Raw genomic sequence first — 17,690 nt, 5'->3', positions numbered from 1 at the left:
TTATTTATTATTCAGAGTTATTATTAGCGATTTATTTATTATTCTGAGTTATTATTAGCGACTTATTTATTATTCAGACTTAATTAATTAGTGACTTATTTATTATTCTGAGTTATTATTAGTAACTTATTTATTATTCAGACTTAATTAATTAGCGACTTATTTATTATTCAGACTTAATTAATTAGCGACTTATTTATTATTCAGAGTTATTATTAGCGACTTATTTATTATTCAGAGTTATTATTAGCGACTTATTTATTATTCAGAGTTATTATTAACGACTTATTTATTATTCTGAGTTATTATTAGCGACTAAATTCCAAACAACATTTAAAGTGGCAATCCTATCATTTAAATGAACATACAAATTAAAAGTGGCAAGCATCTAAATTTCAAACAACATTTAAAGTGTCAATCATATCATTTAAAACAACATACAACTCAAAAGTGTCAATCATCTACCAAAGACATATAATCTGAATTATTTTCTAAATCTAAAGAACCCCAATGTTGTAGACGTCCTGCATAAGCGATAGCCCATGATGTAGACTCATCGCTACGATGCTTCTTCCAATGCCATGCAAGTGGTGGTAACGGACATGCAGATTTCAATTTAACTTGAACCCAATGATTTTCGTTAACAAAACCAATGCTGATAACACGATCACGTGACAAATCTCCATTATGTGCACCCCTCAATGGGAAAAAAGTCAAACAAAAAGTTTTTGCTAATGTAACAAGAACGAGATTATATTTTGTTGCTATCACGTAACCCATATCAGGAATGGTCATCCACTTCTCGTTAGCTTGGTTTTCCAACTCAGTTACAAGTAAAGACTCTGTCACTTCTTGCAAACGTTCCTTGAATAATGCAGCATATAAATCAGGTTTGGACTTAATCTCTGTATACAACTGCCGACGTATAATGCTCCAGTATTCTTCACCATAACCAAGTAAAGCAGCAATAGCACGATATCCACAGTTTCCATCTGCTTTAACATTAACTATGTCTTCAATATATGGATGAATTAAAGAAGGAAACTCGTGGAAATATTTTTTAACCTGGTGGGAGACTTGTTTGGATGCTTGATGGGAGACTTGTTTGGATGCTTGTTGGGAGACTTGAGTATCAACATGCTCAAAGTATGATGGGTCGCGATATACGTCATATCCCTTCGGCTTATTGCCTTTTTTCTTAACACCACCTTTTGTTTTGATTTTATCCACTGGTGCACACATTGATGTTGTCTCCGAATATGCTATTTCACGCAACTTGCTCTTTAATGCCCTTCTTCCAGGAACATTAAGTGTTTTCCACGTTTTCCAAATTATATCCATCTCCGATGTAATGTCCAACTCTGAATCATTTGTCAACTGTTCATTCTCTTGATCACTATTCAAGGTTAATTTCCTCCAATGTATATGAACAACATCTAATGGGATTGGAACACATTTCATCTTGTATCGTGCTAACTCACATACACAAGGTAATCCATGAGTCTTTCTAAGTATACAACAACACACATCTTTATCGTTACCGACATAACTGACTCTCTTGTATTCTTCAACAATATCACCTAAGGCTTTCTTGGATACCACCCAAGTCAATTTCTCAAAGAATGGATTGTTGTGTATATGCTCTTTGCGACCTTTACTTATCTCAAATGAACCTTTGATCTTAATAATTTGAAACTTCAACATGTCATTCATACCATTCCATGCCTTACAAAAATCTCCTTTACTGTGTTCCAAAAATCTCTTCAATGACCAATGACCAGACTCAACCCTAATATTTAAACAAAAAAATACAAAATGTGAAGTTTTAATTATATATCATGCATAAAATAAAATACAAAATGTGAAATTTTAATGACATACCTATTAGTCGTAGTATTTCCTAGATGCAATACTCGATTGGTCCATGCTTCAACAAATCTTTCCTTATGAGGATTCAACCATGTGTCTCTGACGTATTCAAAGAAAATAATATTATCGACACATGCTTGCTCAAATACTTGCAAAAGTTCCTCGTACTCCTTCTCTTCAGAACAATAAACAATTTTCCTCCACAACTCAAGAATGGGTTCTTGCATGTCTTTCTTTAATATATACTGTTTGCATTTGGCTCCAACATTTTTGTTAATATGAAGTTGGCAAAGTAAATTTGTTGAAGATGGAAATACAACTTTAATTGCATTCATTAAAGCCAGTTCTCTGTCAGTCACAATCACCTGAGGAAATGGCGTGTTTGAAAAAAACAACTCTTTTAACTTCTCCAATGCCCACCAAAAGTTGTCTTGACGTTCAGAATCCATATAAGCAAATGCAACATTAAATGTCAACCCACTTGAAGTTACACCAACAATTTCAAACAACGGTAACCTATACTTGTTGGTTTTGTAGGTGCTATCCATGATCAATACAAGAGGGAACATGTTAAGCAAAGTTATGGAATCTGTGTGCGTCCAAAACATATCCCTCACAACGTTGGAGTCCTCATGAGTCCTACTCCAACAAGTATATTTCTCACCTTCAAGTAACTTCAACAAATGATGCATATCAGTTCTAGGTCCCATCAAATTCTTCATGTATGTACTCCGTCGCTTGTAAATTTGATAGATACTAGTCACATTCTCCGTATCTCGATCTCTCAAATATGACAAGATGTGTCTCGGTGCAACGTGATATTTTGTCAACTCGTCAAAAGTAGCTACTAACTCATGGTTGTGAAGTCCACAGATTAAACTAATAATCCATCCTTCATCATTTTTCAGTGGTCTCGATCTAAGTTTAAACGGACATCCACACCTTTTAGTTGAAGTACCTGTGTCATTTTTATTTGACTTATATTGTCCACCTCTATCACAACCAAGAATTAATTTTGACTTTCTTCCTCTCTTTCCAGTCTCTACGTTTGATTGAGTAATGATAACTGCTACTCGATTTTGTCGACCTATCTCTCTTGCCCATGATATGACAGCTTCTCGTGACTCAAAAATTTGATCAGTTGTAAATGCTTTAGTTAAATCTATAAATACTGGTTTTGTGTTTTCCATCCCTATTTCAAAAAAAAAATTAAAATAAAATAACAAACAAGTTCAAAAAATATTCAAAAAAAAAAATAAAAAAAAATAACTACCGGATTTTTGAAATTTCCGGATTAACTACCAGAAATTTCAAAAAATGAAATTTCCGGTGAACAAATACTAATTACCGGATTTTTCAAAATTTTTGAAATTTCCGGTAGCTTCCGGAAATTTAAAATTTCCGGTATTGAAAATACAACTACCGGAAATTTCATTGACCAAATTTCCGGTAATAACTATAACTACCGGAAATTTAGTTGAAAAAAATTACTTACCGGAAATTTCAACGAGGACTCAGATTTTAGAGTAAATTTTTTTACCGCTCACGTGAATGAATTTATTAAGGATAAAACTTAATTTTTAACAAATTGGGAGGTACAAGTTTAAATTGGGGGTCCAAAAGCTAACTCTCAAAAAAACAGACGCTGCCCCTCTTACCCGTGTAACATCATTATCAATCAGAAACACGTCGGAGTGGGGTAACAACTTCCCGGAAAACAGAGCCGGAGATTTGCGGCCGGAATAGACGCCCCTGCTCAAACCAACGCAGCAGTGCTTCACTTCACTCCACTCCGCACCGCGAGATGCGCAATTAACAACATAGAGATATAAATACTTAAAGTTAGTGTGCTATGTAAACTTACTATTCAAATGCTTTAACTCTTCAATTTGTTCGTTTTTCTCATCATGTTAATTTGTTTTTTTCTTAAAATTCATGTCCCTTATTTCACTCAAACTTCTTAACATAGGTTTCAAAAACACTGGACTGAATTTTTATTGTTTGGATTTTATTTTCTTGGTTTCTGACAGACAAGAAATTAGACTAGTTAGAGATCCAATGCTGAAACATTCATTGATTCGCTTTTTGTTTTTAAATTTATACTAAATTTCAAGGTTTTAATTAGCGGTTGTGGTTGTGTTGAGGATTTCGCGATTCCGGCTGTTACTTGCCGATGTTGCGTTGGGAATTAATCACCAATTGCACAAAGCTTATTCAAAGTATATAATGTATAATACTAGTTGAGAGATTATAGAATGTTGAATAGAACCAGAGAAGGAAGTAAGGTACTGTTCAAATTTATTCTGAAAAAATAATTTTATCCTTTTGGAATGGAAAAATGGGATTCTCGGATATATTTTTTCTGAACAGGTTTCGTCATGGTCGTTGCGCCCGTAACGATGTTTTGTTGCAGCCGTTTTCCGTGATTTTTCTTCACTAGCGAAAGGTGAGGGTACCGATACCGTTTTGTCGCAGCTGTTTTCTCAGACGTGTTCCTTTTTATAAAACCTTGCTAAATATGCTTTACAACTATGTTTATGCCTATGAAAATTACCATTTAACTAGATTTCTCTATGTATTCTAATAATGTGAATATTTTGCATGTACTATATAAAGTTGAATTAATTTTGACTTCTACTATGCATCACAATTAATTGCAGATCAAAATTTTGCGACTGAGGTTTGCATATCAAAGTATGTCCAGACTTTGCAAAAGGTAAGTATTTGCTTGACTCTTGTCGTAATAACTATCGCTCTGATTGCCTAAAGCAGTGTTGTCAAATAGCGGCACTATAGTATAGTGGAATTTAATTAAACCGCTATTGCTTTGCGATATGCTATTTAGTACGAAGTGTTGGCAAATAACGACTATGGTACCATTATAGGATAGCAGAATTTGAACAAAACGCTAGTTCCCACAATTTGCGACTGACAACACTGGCTTAAAGTAGCCAGATGTATATATGCTGCCTATATGTATTATTCTAGGTGAGAAACCCTAGGGTAGAAGAAGGATGATATTTTTATTTATTCTGGATTTCTTCTTGCTTGCTTGGTTGCTAATTGACAGGTTCTAACTTATGTGTTAATTTGAAATAAAATGCAAGTTACCGAGCTTCATAAATGGATGGGTAAAAGGGTGAATCATGATATCGAAAGAGTTACAAATGAATTTATGGCGGGGTTATCGAATTTATGGCAAGATCAGTGTAATAAATGAATAGGAAAGTTGAGGTGCCCATGTAAAAAAATGCAAATGCCAAAAGTACTATTTAGTTGATAATGTCAATGCACACCTTTGTATGACAGTGTATATGAGTAATTACAATTATTGAAATCATCATGAGATGGTAAACCAAAGGATCCCATTCTTTCCTCCAGTGATTACAAACAATTCGTAATGTGGGTTCGGGGTGACTTAGAATCTTAGATGACTTTGAGTGGATAGTAATGGATGCTGCTACACTGTCTATCGGTATTTATCTATAGCAACAAGGGCAGCCCTTAGTCAAGTCCTAATAAATAGCATTAAGTATATTATCTAAAAATTTGGAGGTGATTCATAACATAAAACACAATTCTATAATACAATACAAGATCTTAAAAATAAAATACCACAATTATCCTTACAACAACACAAATAACTAAATTAGTAATTACCCTACTCCACCTACACCAGAAAAAAATTATTTGAAAAGAAAATAGCTTTCAAATTAAAAGAATTTATACATTTTCTTAAAGTTATTAATTGAAACATTAACTGATGCCACAGATAATTCCAAATAATTAAAATTTAGTTTCTTTAGAATATAGAATAATAGATATAACAAAGTTATAGTACAACTTTGTTAACTTCCTGTATAATAAAACAAGATTTTTCTTTCATTCCATTATAAAATAATAATTCTATATAGTATTATCAATAGCGGATTGTGGAAAATAGCGAAACACCAAAAATCCGCTATGTGAAATAGCGGATAGCGTTGCAGTCAAATAGCAGAGGCCGCATAGAGGTTGATATAAGTAAATTATATATAAAAAAGACATGTTGCGTGTAAATAAAAAGAGCGAATGAGCCATAGCATAGCTTATATATTGAAAGGTATACATATATCGGTGAATATTGGAGTAATACTCACTAACTCTTTAGTTTTTCTATTATAAAAATAGGCCATGTTTGGCACTTATGCAAAATCTTCAGTATTATTATTTTAAAAGGCCCTAAAGTTCTCTTTTCTCCGCTAATACCGCTAATTTGGCTACCAAAAATTGGAAGAGCAGCCGCTATTCTCCTAATAGTGAAACTAGGATAGCATTGCGGTTTTCATAGCGGATTCATCAAAATCCGGTATGCTATAGCGATACAGCGCCGCTATTTCACAACACATTTTTTTATCTCATCTTATTGCATTTATCATTAAGGGAGTGCTTGAGTTGGAGTTTGCAAACTTATTTTTGAATCAAGTTGATTTCATAAAAATAAAATGGGTGTGTACTAACATGATTTATGTTACGATACTTTTATCTTAAATGTAATAAAATTAATTTTAAATTTGTAATAATTGAAAATGTCAGAATTATCTTGGGAGAAGTGTCAAAATTTTGTCTCTTCATGCTTAAGTGCAATGTATATTAGCTTTGTCTTGTAGAATTGGTGTAGTATTGGGTGATGACATTTGCTGTGTTGATGTTCTTTATGAATGTTGTTATATTCTTGTGTGGCACTCCCTGTGCTTCCAAGAATCACATTATATCAATAAAATTTCTTTTGCCTTTTCAAATAAATAAATATAGTATCACTAAGTTGTATCTCCTAGAAAGTCAACACCTTGGTGTATGGCAAACAACTGTCTCTAGGTTCCAAAAACAACCGCAGTATTTTAATTCTTTATTACAATTTAATCATTTCATTTTTATCTCTTTACCTTAAGAAACATTATTCTCATTTTCAATTCAAATAATTAGGGATTCTAAAAGAATCAGGGTTAGAAATGATTTAAAAGTAAAACATTTGGTGGAAAATTTATGAGATTTAAAGGATATTGTGAGAAGTGGTGTTAGGGTTTCAAAGATGAGGAACATGGGACTTTTCAAAGTTTTGATGAAATATGTTTGAATTTATGTATTTTGAGTGGAAAAAGGTTTTAAATGATTTACTATATTTAAATTGTTGAGATTTTGAGAATAAACAAAAAATTGGAGAACTTTGGATGAAGGGAAATTGACAGGAAGATTTGACTATAACATTTAGCCATTTAAAGTATGTGTGGATTAAATTTTAACAGAAGATATTAAAGAATCAAGATTGAAGGACCAAAAGTGTAATAACAATTTATTTATTTTATTTTTCTAAATTCAGACTAATGTTTTGAAACCAGGTTGTCATTGAATTAGTGAAAAGTAACAAATATTTGGTTCATGGTTCAGTGGTTCATCGCTGGTCGAATTACTGATGATTAAGTAAATGTTTTTGATATTATATATGTTAAGCAGTTAACTTACAGAAAATGTCAAGAAATATAGCTAAGTGAAAACATTAAGCAGCATAAAATGATAATATCATATGTCTTGTAAAATAAAATTAAATAATAATCATTCTATATAGGTCCTTGACTCCTTGCACCTTCATTTGGTTATTTATTGTTTATTAAAGTCAATAAAAGATAGAAACTAACCAATTCAAAGTGGTTCTTTCTCACTAGTTTTGGACTGGTTTGATCGGTTCTCTAATTCTTGATGGATCTAAGATTAGCCAAATTTTGTTGTTGAATGGACTGGGTTCATGACTGGTTGAATCAGTAGTTTTCCAGGTCTATATCATCTGTGATTAAGACTATGCGTTACACTTTTCTAGATGCAAAATGTCCTAAACCAATGGGAGTAAATATTAAAGATTAGAAAGGGCAGCACAATAAATTTTCGTTGTCTTGGATCCAAAATCATAATTTATACTAGTACTTTGGATTGTCGTTCTAGCTATACAAAGAAAATTGGAAAATTTCTCAGTATAGTATTTATTTTGAATTGAGTTTACCTCCAAATGATAACATCATTAGCCAGTAGCACATCATCAGTTATTCATTATTGGTAGTGCATCATCTAGCTAAATGCTGATGGGCTCAACAGGCAACTTGCATCATCTAGCTAAATGCTGGTGGGCTGATTCATTATTATTATCGTCACTATTCAATAGAATTAGAAAACCATTTTTTTAGTTTAGGAAGAAAAAAGTCAAACACAAGAAAATCCATAATTTATCATATATATCACATATGTATGTAATACAAACAATTGATTCCTCATTGACTCGATGCACGATACTTTCTTCTCAGTTGCCAAAGTCAAGTTTAGATGTCATTATCTTAAATAAATTATATATTAGGACTTAGGAGCACCATATTGAAAATGAAAAATATGAAATGTGAGTCTTTGAAAATCCATGATTAACAACTATTTAAAAGACTTAATATTTCAGATGATGTAAGGGGGCTTGAGCCTATGTGCTATCTTCATCATCCACCGCTTCCAGCTGTCTAACAATACTGTTTCAATTCCATGTGATGTGATGTTGTGAATTTTGTCAATTATGTTTTTGTATCTGGGATTTTGGGGTGTCCTTCACACAACATCATGAACCAAATATCTTTCAGAGGAAAGGAATTCGGTGTCTGTGATTGTGACCGAGTTCCTTTAGATTAGCTGTTTTCTGTTGTTCGCACTTCTATGGTCTTTCCTTGTACTTGCATCTGTCAATTTTGTTTAGTTCTAAACTTCTAAGATAGGTGTGTATTTCAGATTCATCACAAAGTGCTACCATCAGATGCTTGCTTGTGCCTCCCTTCATGTATGTGGAGTCCCATCTTGTAAGTTGCGAGTAACTCGATCATTCTTATTTTCTAATACTATATATGTAGAGATCAACCATCTTTCTCACAAGTAATTGAATCAGGTCAAATGATTTTTTTATAGTCGGGTTGTGTGAAAGATGGCATGCTGTTTCTACCACTTTCTAATAAACCGTGCAATGGAATGGAACTATACTTGCTTTTAAGGAAGTATATTTTTAAGAAACATTTTGTTTCTAATTTTTCATGCTTGACTAATCTAATCCACTAATATACGTACATAATAGTGCAACAATGTTATAGAATAATATTAATAATCATTTTGGTCCTTGAAAGATAAGGGATTGGTTGAATTTGTCCTCAGAAGACAGAAATCACTCAAGTGATTCCTAAAAGATGACTCCATCAGTCTTCGCAGAGATGCGCATGTGGCGAATGTCACATCATTTAGGATTCACATGTGGCAAGCTTTTACTCATCTTCTCTACGTAAGGCGTTGTTTCTCCTAAAAATAAAAATAAAATCTCATAATTCCTTCTCTCCCCATTTACTTTTTTGTTAAAAATTGAAACTCTAACTTAATCTGAAAAATCCCTCTCTATCTCATTCCTTCTTTAATCAAAGAATAAAACTCTAACTAATAAAAGTTGCGTTAGGCATGAGCAGAGATTGATAGATGACACATCATGGAGAAATCCATTTTTTTCATCATCAATTGGCGTCCTGCATCTCGGTCCTCTAGGGCCTTCCGTATTATATTTTTATTTTCCCGCAACAGAAAGGCAGGGAGTGTAGTAAGTAAATAGGATAATTGTACGTGGTATAGTATCAGTATCAGTTAAACTATAGTAATTAGAGCAACTACAATGTAACCTTAGGTCGCATTTCATAAATAATTTAGAACATAACAGAGTAAATTCGACAAAAAGTAAAAGAAGTAACGAATTTTGATTTCACTAAAAAATGATGGAACCAAAGAGAACAGAGCAAAATATGAAGTTCCATTCCGTTCTGTCCATATGCCATATGTTACTAGTATTAGTAGTTTTAAATCATGGCTATAGCAGCGCTATGGCGTGGTGGAATTTGAACAAATAACTATTTTTCAGCAATATGCTATTTAGTACAAAACGTTGTCAAATAGCGGTGCTATATATAGCATTGTTGTGTAGTAGAATTTGAACAAACCGTTATTTTCCGTGATATGCTACTGACAACACTGACTAGTATCTATCTATATTCATCAATTTAGGTATTATGTTTAAGAATCTATAAATTAGTGTAACGCGCACATGCACACGCACACACGCGCGCACACATGCAACATATACATCTGCAGTTCCTATATGACTCCATTCAGCCGCCTTCTCAACTGCTTGGGTTTTGCTTTTTTCCTCGTTTTATTATTTGAAATAGTTGCCATCTGTACAGTTTTGTCTGCTTCGTTTTTTTCATTCACCTGGGGCCCATTAGAGGGCGCCACACTTTTGCATAATCCGGTATCTCTGTTTTGTTATTTTTGGAATCATATTGGCATATCTAAACTATTGGGGATAGATCTGATACTGCTTTTGTCGGATCATGATTTCTGAGCTATTTCTCTTACACCGAGCCTCTTTGCAAGCTATCAGATGAACTCACAGAAGCTTTCAAATTTTGAAAAAGGAATAATTCATCAAATCTTAATTTCTCTCCTAGAAAACCATATCAGAGCATCTGCCTAGCAGTTTGGCACTGAACCTTTCCTATGGTTCAACTCAAAGTTTAAACAAAAGTTATCTTCCTAGATTCAAAGAAATTTGAAATGTTTTTGTATCTAAGTAATAAGGACATTGACAATACTTGTAATTATGTCAAAGCTTCTACGAGTATATAATAACAAAGAAACTTTGTTTACAATTGTTGTTCAGCATTTTATGTGTGATATGTGTGTTACTCCTTTGTATAATACATGGGAGTCCATTTGCTTTTTGTCGTAACTCTCTATTTTCCAAGGGAAAGGGGTCCTAGTAATCTAGAGTTCGACCGAAAGGTTAGTAAAGTTGTTTCAGTCAAGGTTTGAACTTGGGTACTCATGATGTATTCGTCCTTAATTGAAACTCATTAACCACTTGAGCCTAATCATACGGTTGTGAGTCCACTAGTTTAACTTTAAGCCATAGTTTGGGGAGTCATATTTCATAAATACAGGCCTTGTGGCAATTAGAGATTTCTAATGTCCCATTAGAGAAGCCTGTCATCCTAAGCTTTCTACATTTTCACCAGCATTCAAAAATACAAAGCAGGAGCTGGTGAAGTTTGATCTAAAACCATACATGCGCAAACAAAAGTAAATATGATTATTTTGGTCTTTACAGAGCTATGATGCATAGGTGGTACGCGTACGGTACCAGATACGAGTATGGGTACAGGATTAGTATTTTAAGTAAAATTAAAGTATGGGGTACATCAATAAAAATCATGACTTTTTTTTTATATAATTTAACTAAGAGACCTAAATTGTTCAATTCACCGTACAAAATCATAATTAAAGTTTAAAAAGTCAAAAATTGTGTTAGGTTACAACAACAAAAAAACTCAAATGCATAAATAATATTATATTAATGTATAAAAAAATCACCAATTTCACTTGCGCAGGAATAATGAAGAAAAAACGAGTAACCATGAGTATGGTACGAGTATCGGTACCGGGTAAGTACTCGGTACGGGTACTTCACCATCTTAAAAGTACTCATGCTTCACAGTTACGGAGATATGGAGAAATAGTTCCCCTAAGCAACATGAACTAACAGACAAAGAAGATAGAAACTACGGGCAAGAACACTTAAATGATAATCAAAACAAAGATCTCTCTTACATAAATATAAATATAGACCTACAATGTCAAATTGTTAAACCTTAAAATGATTGAAAGCATATATAGTTCTTAACGTTCAGATCTGAACACAGTTCATAACTGTGTACAGAGATACAAATTAAGTCTGTAATTTCTTATCTCTGCAATCGCATTGTGAGACTGAAGTATCATCACAGGGGACTGGAAAATTCAATACCGGTGTGGCTATCCACTTCATCTTCTCTAGGAGCTTGAATATTGAGATCTACCGAACACCTAGAAAATCAATAGCACTGGTACGAGCATTAGCAACCATAGTATTGGGAAAGTGTACCTTCTTGTGTCCACCGACCGCTTTGGCAGACTTGAACGCTCTGTAGCAATATGGGCACTGAAAAAGTTTCTGATCTGTAAAATCACCATTGTTGTCACTTTTTTCATCATCAGAGTAACCACCTTCTTGCGATGGATTCTTAGTTTTCTTATGGTTTGCTTTGTGCCCCCCAAGAGCTTGATACGATCCGAACATTTTTCCGCACATATCACATATGAACCTTGCTCGAGAGTGTGCTTGAACAAGGGAGTCATCGTTACTGCCTGCACTGTCTTTTGCCTTCATTTTGTTGGTTTCATTTATGATTTGTTTGTTCCTCTCTTTGCTTTTAATCGTACTCAAAATCTCAGCAATTACTAGTGCAACAGGGTCAAGTATTGATTTTGTTTGTTCTAGCTGAGTTTTTGTATTGTCTACTGCATTAAGTTTGCTGCAGTATTTGGATCTTTTGCGGGTTGGGATTTTAGGGATGAACACAAATTCATTTTCTCTGTTTGAGTTTGCAGAGAAGGTAAAGAAGTTGCGTTTCATAGATCGGAAATCATGTGTTTGTTTCTTTTCGGGAAGGCTAGTTAGTGAGGAAGTGGGTTGAATTGGAGGCTGGGTTAAATCGGCTGAATTGTCTAGTGCTTGATTCATAGTTTCAGGCTTTGGAGGAATCGGCAGTATGACTAAGTGAGATTTCATGTGGCCTCCGATGGCTTTCCCACTGGAGAAAAACTTACCACAAATCCCACAGTCTCTGCCTTTGTTCTTCTCCATAGTTGCAGAAAACTGTAAATCAAAAAATATTTCGTCACTTCTCTGTTGTGGATGAGTGCTTGTTGAATTCACAATTTTATAGAGGGGTAGGTTACAAGCCTTCCATATACAAAAGGAAAAAATCAGAAAAGGCCATATTAAATGTAGGAAATGATGGCCCCTTATCACCCGTATTCAGCATTTGAGTTTATTTTCTTTACTCTGAATTTTTTTAACTTAATGAGGTTTATACAAGGAAACTAGAATTAAATTATAATATATTCAGATTTTGTATTTGCATTTAATTTTTTTCTTTCCGAAAGTATAAAATAAATAAATTACGAAGAGTTCGGTAGCAATACTGCAATTTTTTATTAATTGGCATTTGGCAGGTTATTAAAGAAAAAACAACAAACTTAATTAATGGTATAAGGAAAACATTGGCCATTTCATATCAATATATTTGATAAGCATTTCTGTTAAGTTGCAGGCATATGCACTACACATTATGTTTAATGTTAAGGAGCTTCATAGTTCAAAGACAAAATGAAAGAAAAACACTACTTGATATATAGTAAAACAGAAATTTGTTCTATTTAACTCAGAGTAGGCATGTTCGTCTTATACTATTGTTTCCATGATGAATATTTCTAAAATAGGTGGCCTCCATTTTTATCCATGTAGAATTGTAATTATTTAATTTAGCATGCATTCCATATCGTATGCATTTTCTGTTCCTGATCATGTCTTAACGAATGCATGTTATTTTTATATTGCATTTCGCTCCCTTACTTTTTTTGCCCTCTTATTATGTTCAATTTCATCTGTCAACAAATACCTTAAGCTAGTACCATGGTTTCCATTTGGATGTATGTTTTTGCTTTGAATTTGTTTGACAATCTAATGGTTGGCTTTTGTTACCTGTGTGTTAATTGTTTGTAGAAAATTGTGTCAATAGGTTGGCATAACTTTGGAGCTCGGTAACAGGATTATTTTGGGGTTTAAATCTAGTTAAGAATCATTAGGCTCTAATTGCATCAAAACAAAAGTGATGGTTCCAAGTTTAGAGAGGAGACATGGGAGCACATTCTATTGCATAATATGCCCAAGTCATCATCTGTGTATCAAAGATTCGTTATCATAATTTTTCTGATTGTTTTCTAACAATTTGTTCATGTAATAGAGTTTGGAGTTTGTATGAGCATAACTTGTGCGATTGGAATAATACATTACTTACTATATTGGGTAAATTTCTATCCTTCTCGTGTGTATCACGAACTAAAGAAAATTGGAACATTATAATCATGTATAGATGTATATTACTTACTATATTGCGTTTGGGTTATAGAGGTTTATTTGTATTTCAACATTACTTGATAGAAATTTGGATACTAGTATTAAATCTTTTAACATTATAGTTTATCCTAAGGGTGTATTTTATAATATTGAAAGTTTTGTATTACTGAATCGTAGCATTAATAGTAAAACTTTTGGTGATAAAAAACTAGGCCCTAAAATTTTTTTGTTTTAAAAGAATTGATGTTCAAAACTTTCAGGATTAAGTTATTGGGGAATATGTAATGGGGATATGGAATTGTTTGGCTGAACGAATTTGAGTATTACATGTAAGGGTCCTATTGGCAAAGCTTTATGAAAATTTATTTAAAAATTAAGAAACAAAATATATTTAATGAAGCATAAGATAATGGATTTAATGGACATGCATTGTTTAAACTGTCATGTAACATTAGCGATTGATTGTATAATTATTGATTGATGGAAGTTATAATTATGTGATAAGATGATTATTGGTCATTATTAATTATAAGTGTAAAATTATTTTATATTGTCATCGTATCATCCTTTTCTCTAATATAATAGAATAAAATAAGTACAATACATAACCTAGAAAATATATTTAAAGTTATCTTATTTTCTGGTGAAGAATATATCTTTTATTTAATTACTCCTTTTGAATATTTAATACGCATTAAATTTGTTAATATTAGATGTTGTTTGCCTTTATTAAAATAAACTATGATAATAAGTATTAGACAGAAGTATATCATAATATAATATAATAAAGTACAATCTTGTATTTAATTAATCCCTACAATTTTTTTTTCAACAAGCATTAAATTTGTTGATTTGTTTTAAAAACAATTGTTTATATTTCTTAATAATTAATATTGTTTGTTTTTTATAAATAAATAAAAAAAGCATAACAATAATTGAAAGTAATATTATTATTATTATTAGAAAATAAATAAAATACTTATATTTGATAATTTAGATATGGAAATTTGAAAAAGAACTTTATACGGAAACAATTTTTCACTGGTTCATAGAATAATAAACATCTTATTTTTAACGTCAAGCAAGTGTAGTTCAGATAATAAAATTTAGGCAGAATTGCTTATACGGTCCTGTAATGTAATTTCAGATAACATTTCAGTCCTTTATTTATTTAATTTTTTTTATTTGGTCATTTATTTAATTTTATTACAAAAATTCGAAAATATAAAGAATGAAAATATGAGTGTATTTGAATATTTGAGTTATAAAATTGATGAAATATGTATCATATTGAAGATGATAATTAATTTTATGAGTTTTGTTTGAAAATTTTGATGAATCTGTGTAAAAAAATGATAACATTGTTAATATTTTAAAACATAAAAGATCAAATTATTTACTTAAAATTAAATAAATAACTAAATCAAAATAAATAAATAAATAAATAAAAGACTAAAGTATTACAACATGAAATTAAATTAAAAGATCGGATAAACAATTATACCTAAAATTTATTAAAGACATTTAATATACTGAGACGCGAGATCAAATTTACAACACTCCACTTTGTTTTATATTTAGTGTGTGTCTGAATTTCACGGTTAGATTTTTGAAAAATAAATCTTTTTTAATGTATTGAATAGCCTCTTAAGGTTATAATACTTTTTTAGTAAAAAAAAAAAGTTATAATACTTTAATTTTAATTTTTAGAGATAAGACTAATTAGAGAGGGGATTTATTGATTATCAATGATATTACACGTACCTTCTTTAAAAAATTGTTAAATTTATACATTTATTATTTTTCTTTTGATAAATAAAAATTTAGATTATAGAACTTTTTGTTATGTAAATTTTGTTGTGTGACGACATCCTAATCTTTTTCAGAGGGGTTTGTGATTCATTTTATACTATTTTCTTATATGTTTAAATTTCAAGTAAGTCTTGTATTTTGAATTTTTATTAATATAATATATATATATATATATATATATATATATTTAACTGCTTAAAAAAAATTAGATTATGATAAACACAATTAGAGTCTTAGAGTGAACTGCCAATTTCTGTGACAATTTACAATAGAAACCTATCGAAGCATTGAATTAATTTTGTAAGTGCTTTTTTCTAATAATGTTAATTCACAATCACTTGTGTTAAAAAATATATTAATATAATAATAATACTTTATCTTTTTGTTTGAACAATAAAATAACTTTATCGTAAAAAGTTTAATATAATTGAATATAAATAATTTATTTTATTTAAAGTATTGTGCATTAAAGTTAATTTTGTCAAACATCAATTATTACTAATAACTAAATATAAAAACTCATGACATTATTTAATGTCAATAAAAAATAATTTTAACACAAGGGTCAAAAAAACCGTCATAGTTTGAAGAATTTTATTTTCTTTCTTTTTTTTCCTTGACTAGATTAGGTTTATGTTCCCAATTTTTTGTTTCTCTTATCTTTATAATAAATTTTTAACTTAAAAAATATTAATAAAAAATATCAAATATTAATCATTAAATAACATAACTTAATGTCAATGCTCAGATTGGGGTATCATTCACTCACTATAAATTTTTGTCATAAAAAAAAAATTAATGTCAATGAACATAAAGCTATTTTTTAGTTATAAAATAATGTGTAAGTAAAAGAGTTTGTTGATAGTGTCTTTGAGCTTATCCCTTTTGAGATAAATAGGGAACTTCGAATAATTTTAGTTATTGAATCTTTTAATTTGTAGCATTGAATTGTTTGTTAATGCTTTTTGATAATAATGTTAATATATAATCACTTGTCTTAAAAAAATGTAAATATAATAATGAGACTTGGTCTCTTCAAAAAAATAAAATAATTAGACTTGGTATTATTAAGTATTATATTATTGAGTTTAGTCAAAATAATAGTAATTGAATTTAGTCAAAAGTATATAATTTAATTAACTATAAAACTACTTATATATAGTTATTTTTGACTGAAAAAATTGTATATAAATAGTTTTATATATAATTAAAATTAAAATACCATACATTAAAACTAATTTTGACAACATGAATTAATAATATTAATTTAAGAAAAAAGATCGAAGAGCATAAATAAACATAAATGTTAAATATAATTTATCAAATATCAACCACAAATAAATAATGATAATTTATTTTTCAATACATTGCTAATTTTTTTATTGATTTTCTTAGCATTCAAGCTGCCACTATCTACATAGATATATAATTATAGGAAATTATACCTCATACTCCATATTTATACTTCTATTTCTACATTTTATTTAAACTATCTATTTTACATTTTTTTAACAAAAGCCAACCAAAAGATTTGAAAAATAAATTCCAATACACAATTGTGTTCCGGAATATTTTTTTAAAATTTTTTGAAATAATTTTTTTTTTAAAAAACTCAAATTTTATAAAAGCTTTTTTTTTTATTTTTATTTTTTGAATACATTTATGTACCAAAAAATGTTGCTTAAAATTTCCAAAATACATATGTATACTACAAAATATAAAATTTGATTTTTTTAATAATAAAATTAAATTTTTATTAAAATGTGAGTGTGAGAGTATAAATATAAAGGTATATAGTAAATAACTAAATAACATGAATTTTGTTTTTCGTACACTGGTACTGTTAGTACCATTTTTTGGATCTGATATGGATTCTTTTAGAATTATAAGTATTGTGGATTATTTTGTTAATATTGTGGATTCTTTTAATAGTTTTCTTTGAATCCACAATTTTGTT

General features: G+C 30.5%; 1 long non-coding RNA gene across 5 annotated transcripts; it reads left to right on the top strand.

The window, feature by feature from the left end:
- Positions 1-3,481: 3,481 nt before the first annotated feature.
- LOC105852986 (uncharacterized) lies at positions 3,482-13,954 on the top strand. 5 transcript variants are annotated; one of them, XR_001144834.3, is made up of 5 exons: positions 3,482-4,154; positions 4,240-4,315; positions 4,530-4,585; positions 8,652-8,732; positions 13,584-13,954. It is a non-coding gene; the product is annotated as an uncharacterized lncRNA (long non-coding RNA). The 5 variants fall into 5 exon arrangements; XR_003470402.2 differs by having other exon boundaries at positions 3,482-4,315; positions 8,665-8,732; positions 13,568-13,954; XR_001144831.3 differs by having other exon boundaries at positions 3,482-4,315.
- Positions 13,955-17,690: the final 3,736 nt, after the last annotated feature.

Source organism: Cicer arietinum, chromosome 6 (genome assembly GCF_000331145.2).
Source record: "Cicer arietinum cultivar CDC Frontier isolate Library 1 chromosome 6, Cicar.CDCFrontier_v2.0, whole genome shotgun sequence".
Classification (NCBI taxonomy): Eukaryota; Viridiplantae; Streptophyta; class Magnoliopsida; order Fabales; family Fabaceae; genus Cicer; species Cicer arietinum.
Note: the sequence above shows the minus strand (reverse complement) of the source record. Positions and strands in the feature narration are given on the sequence as shown.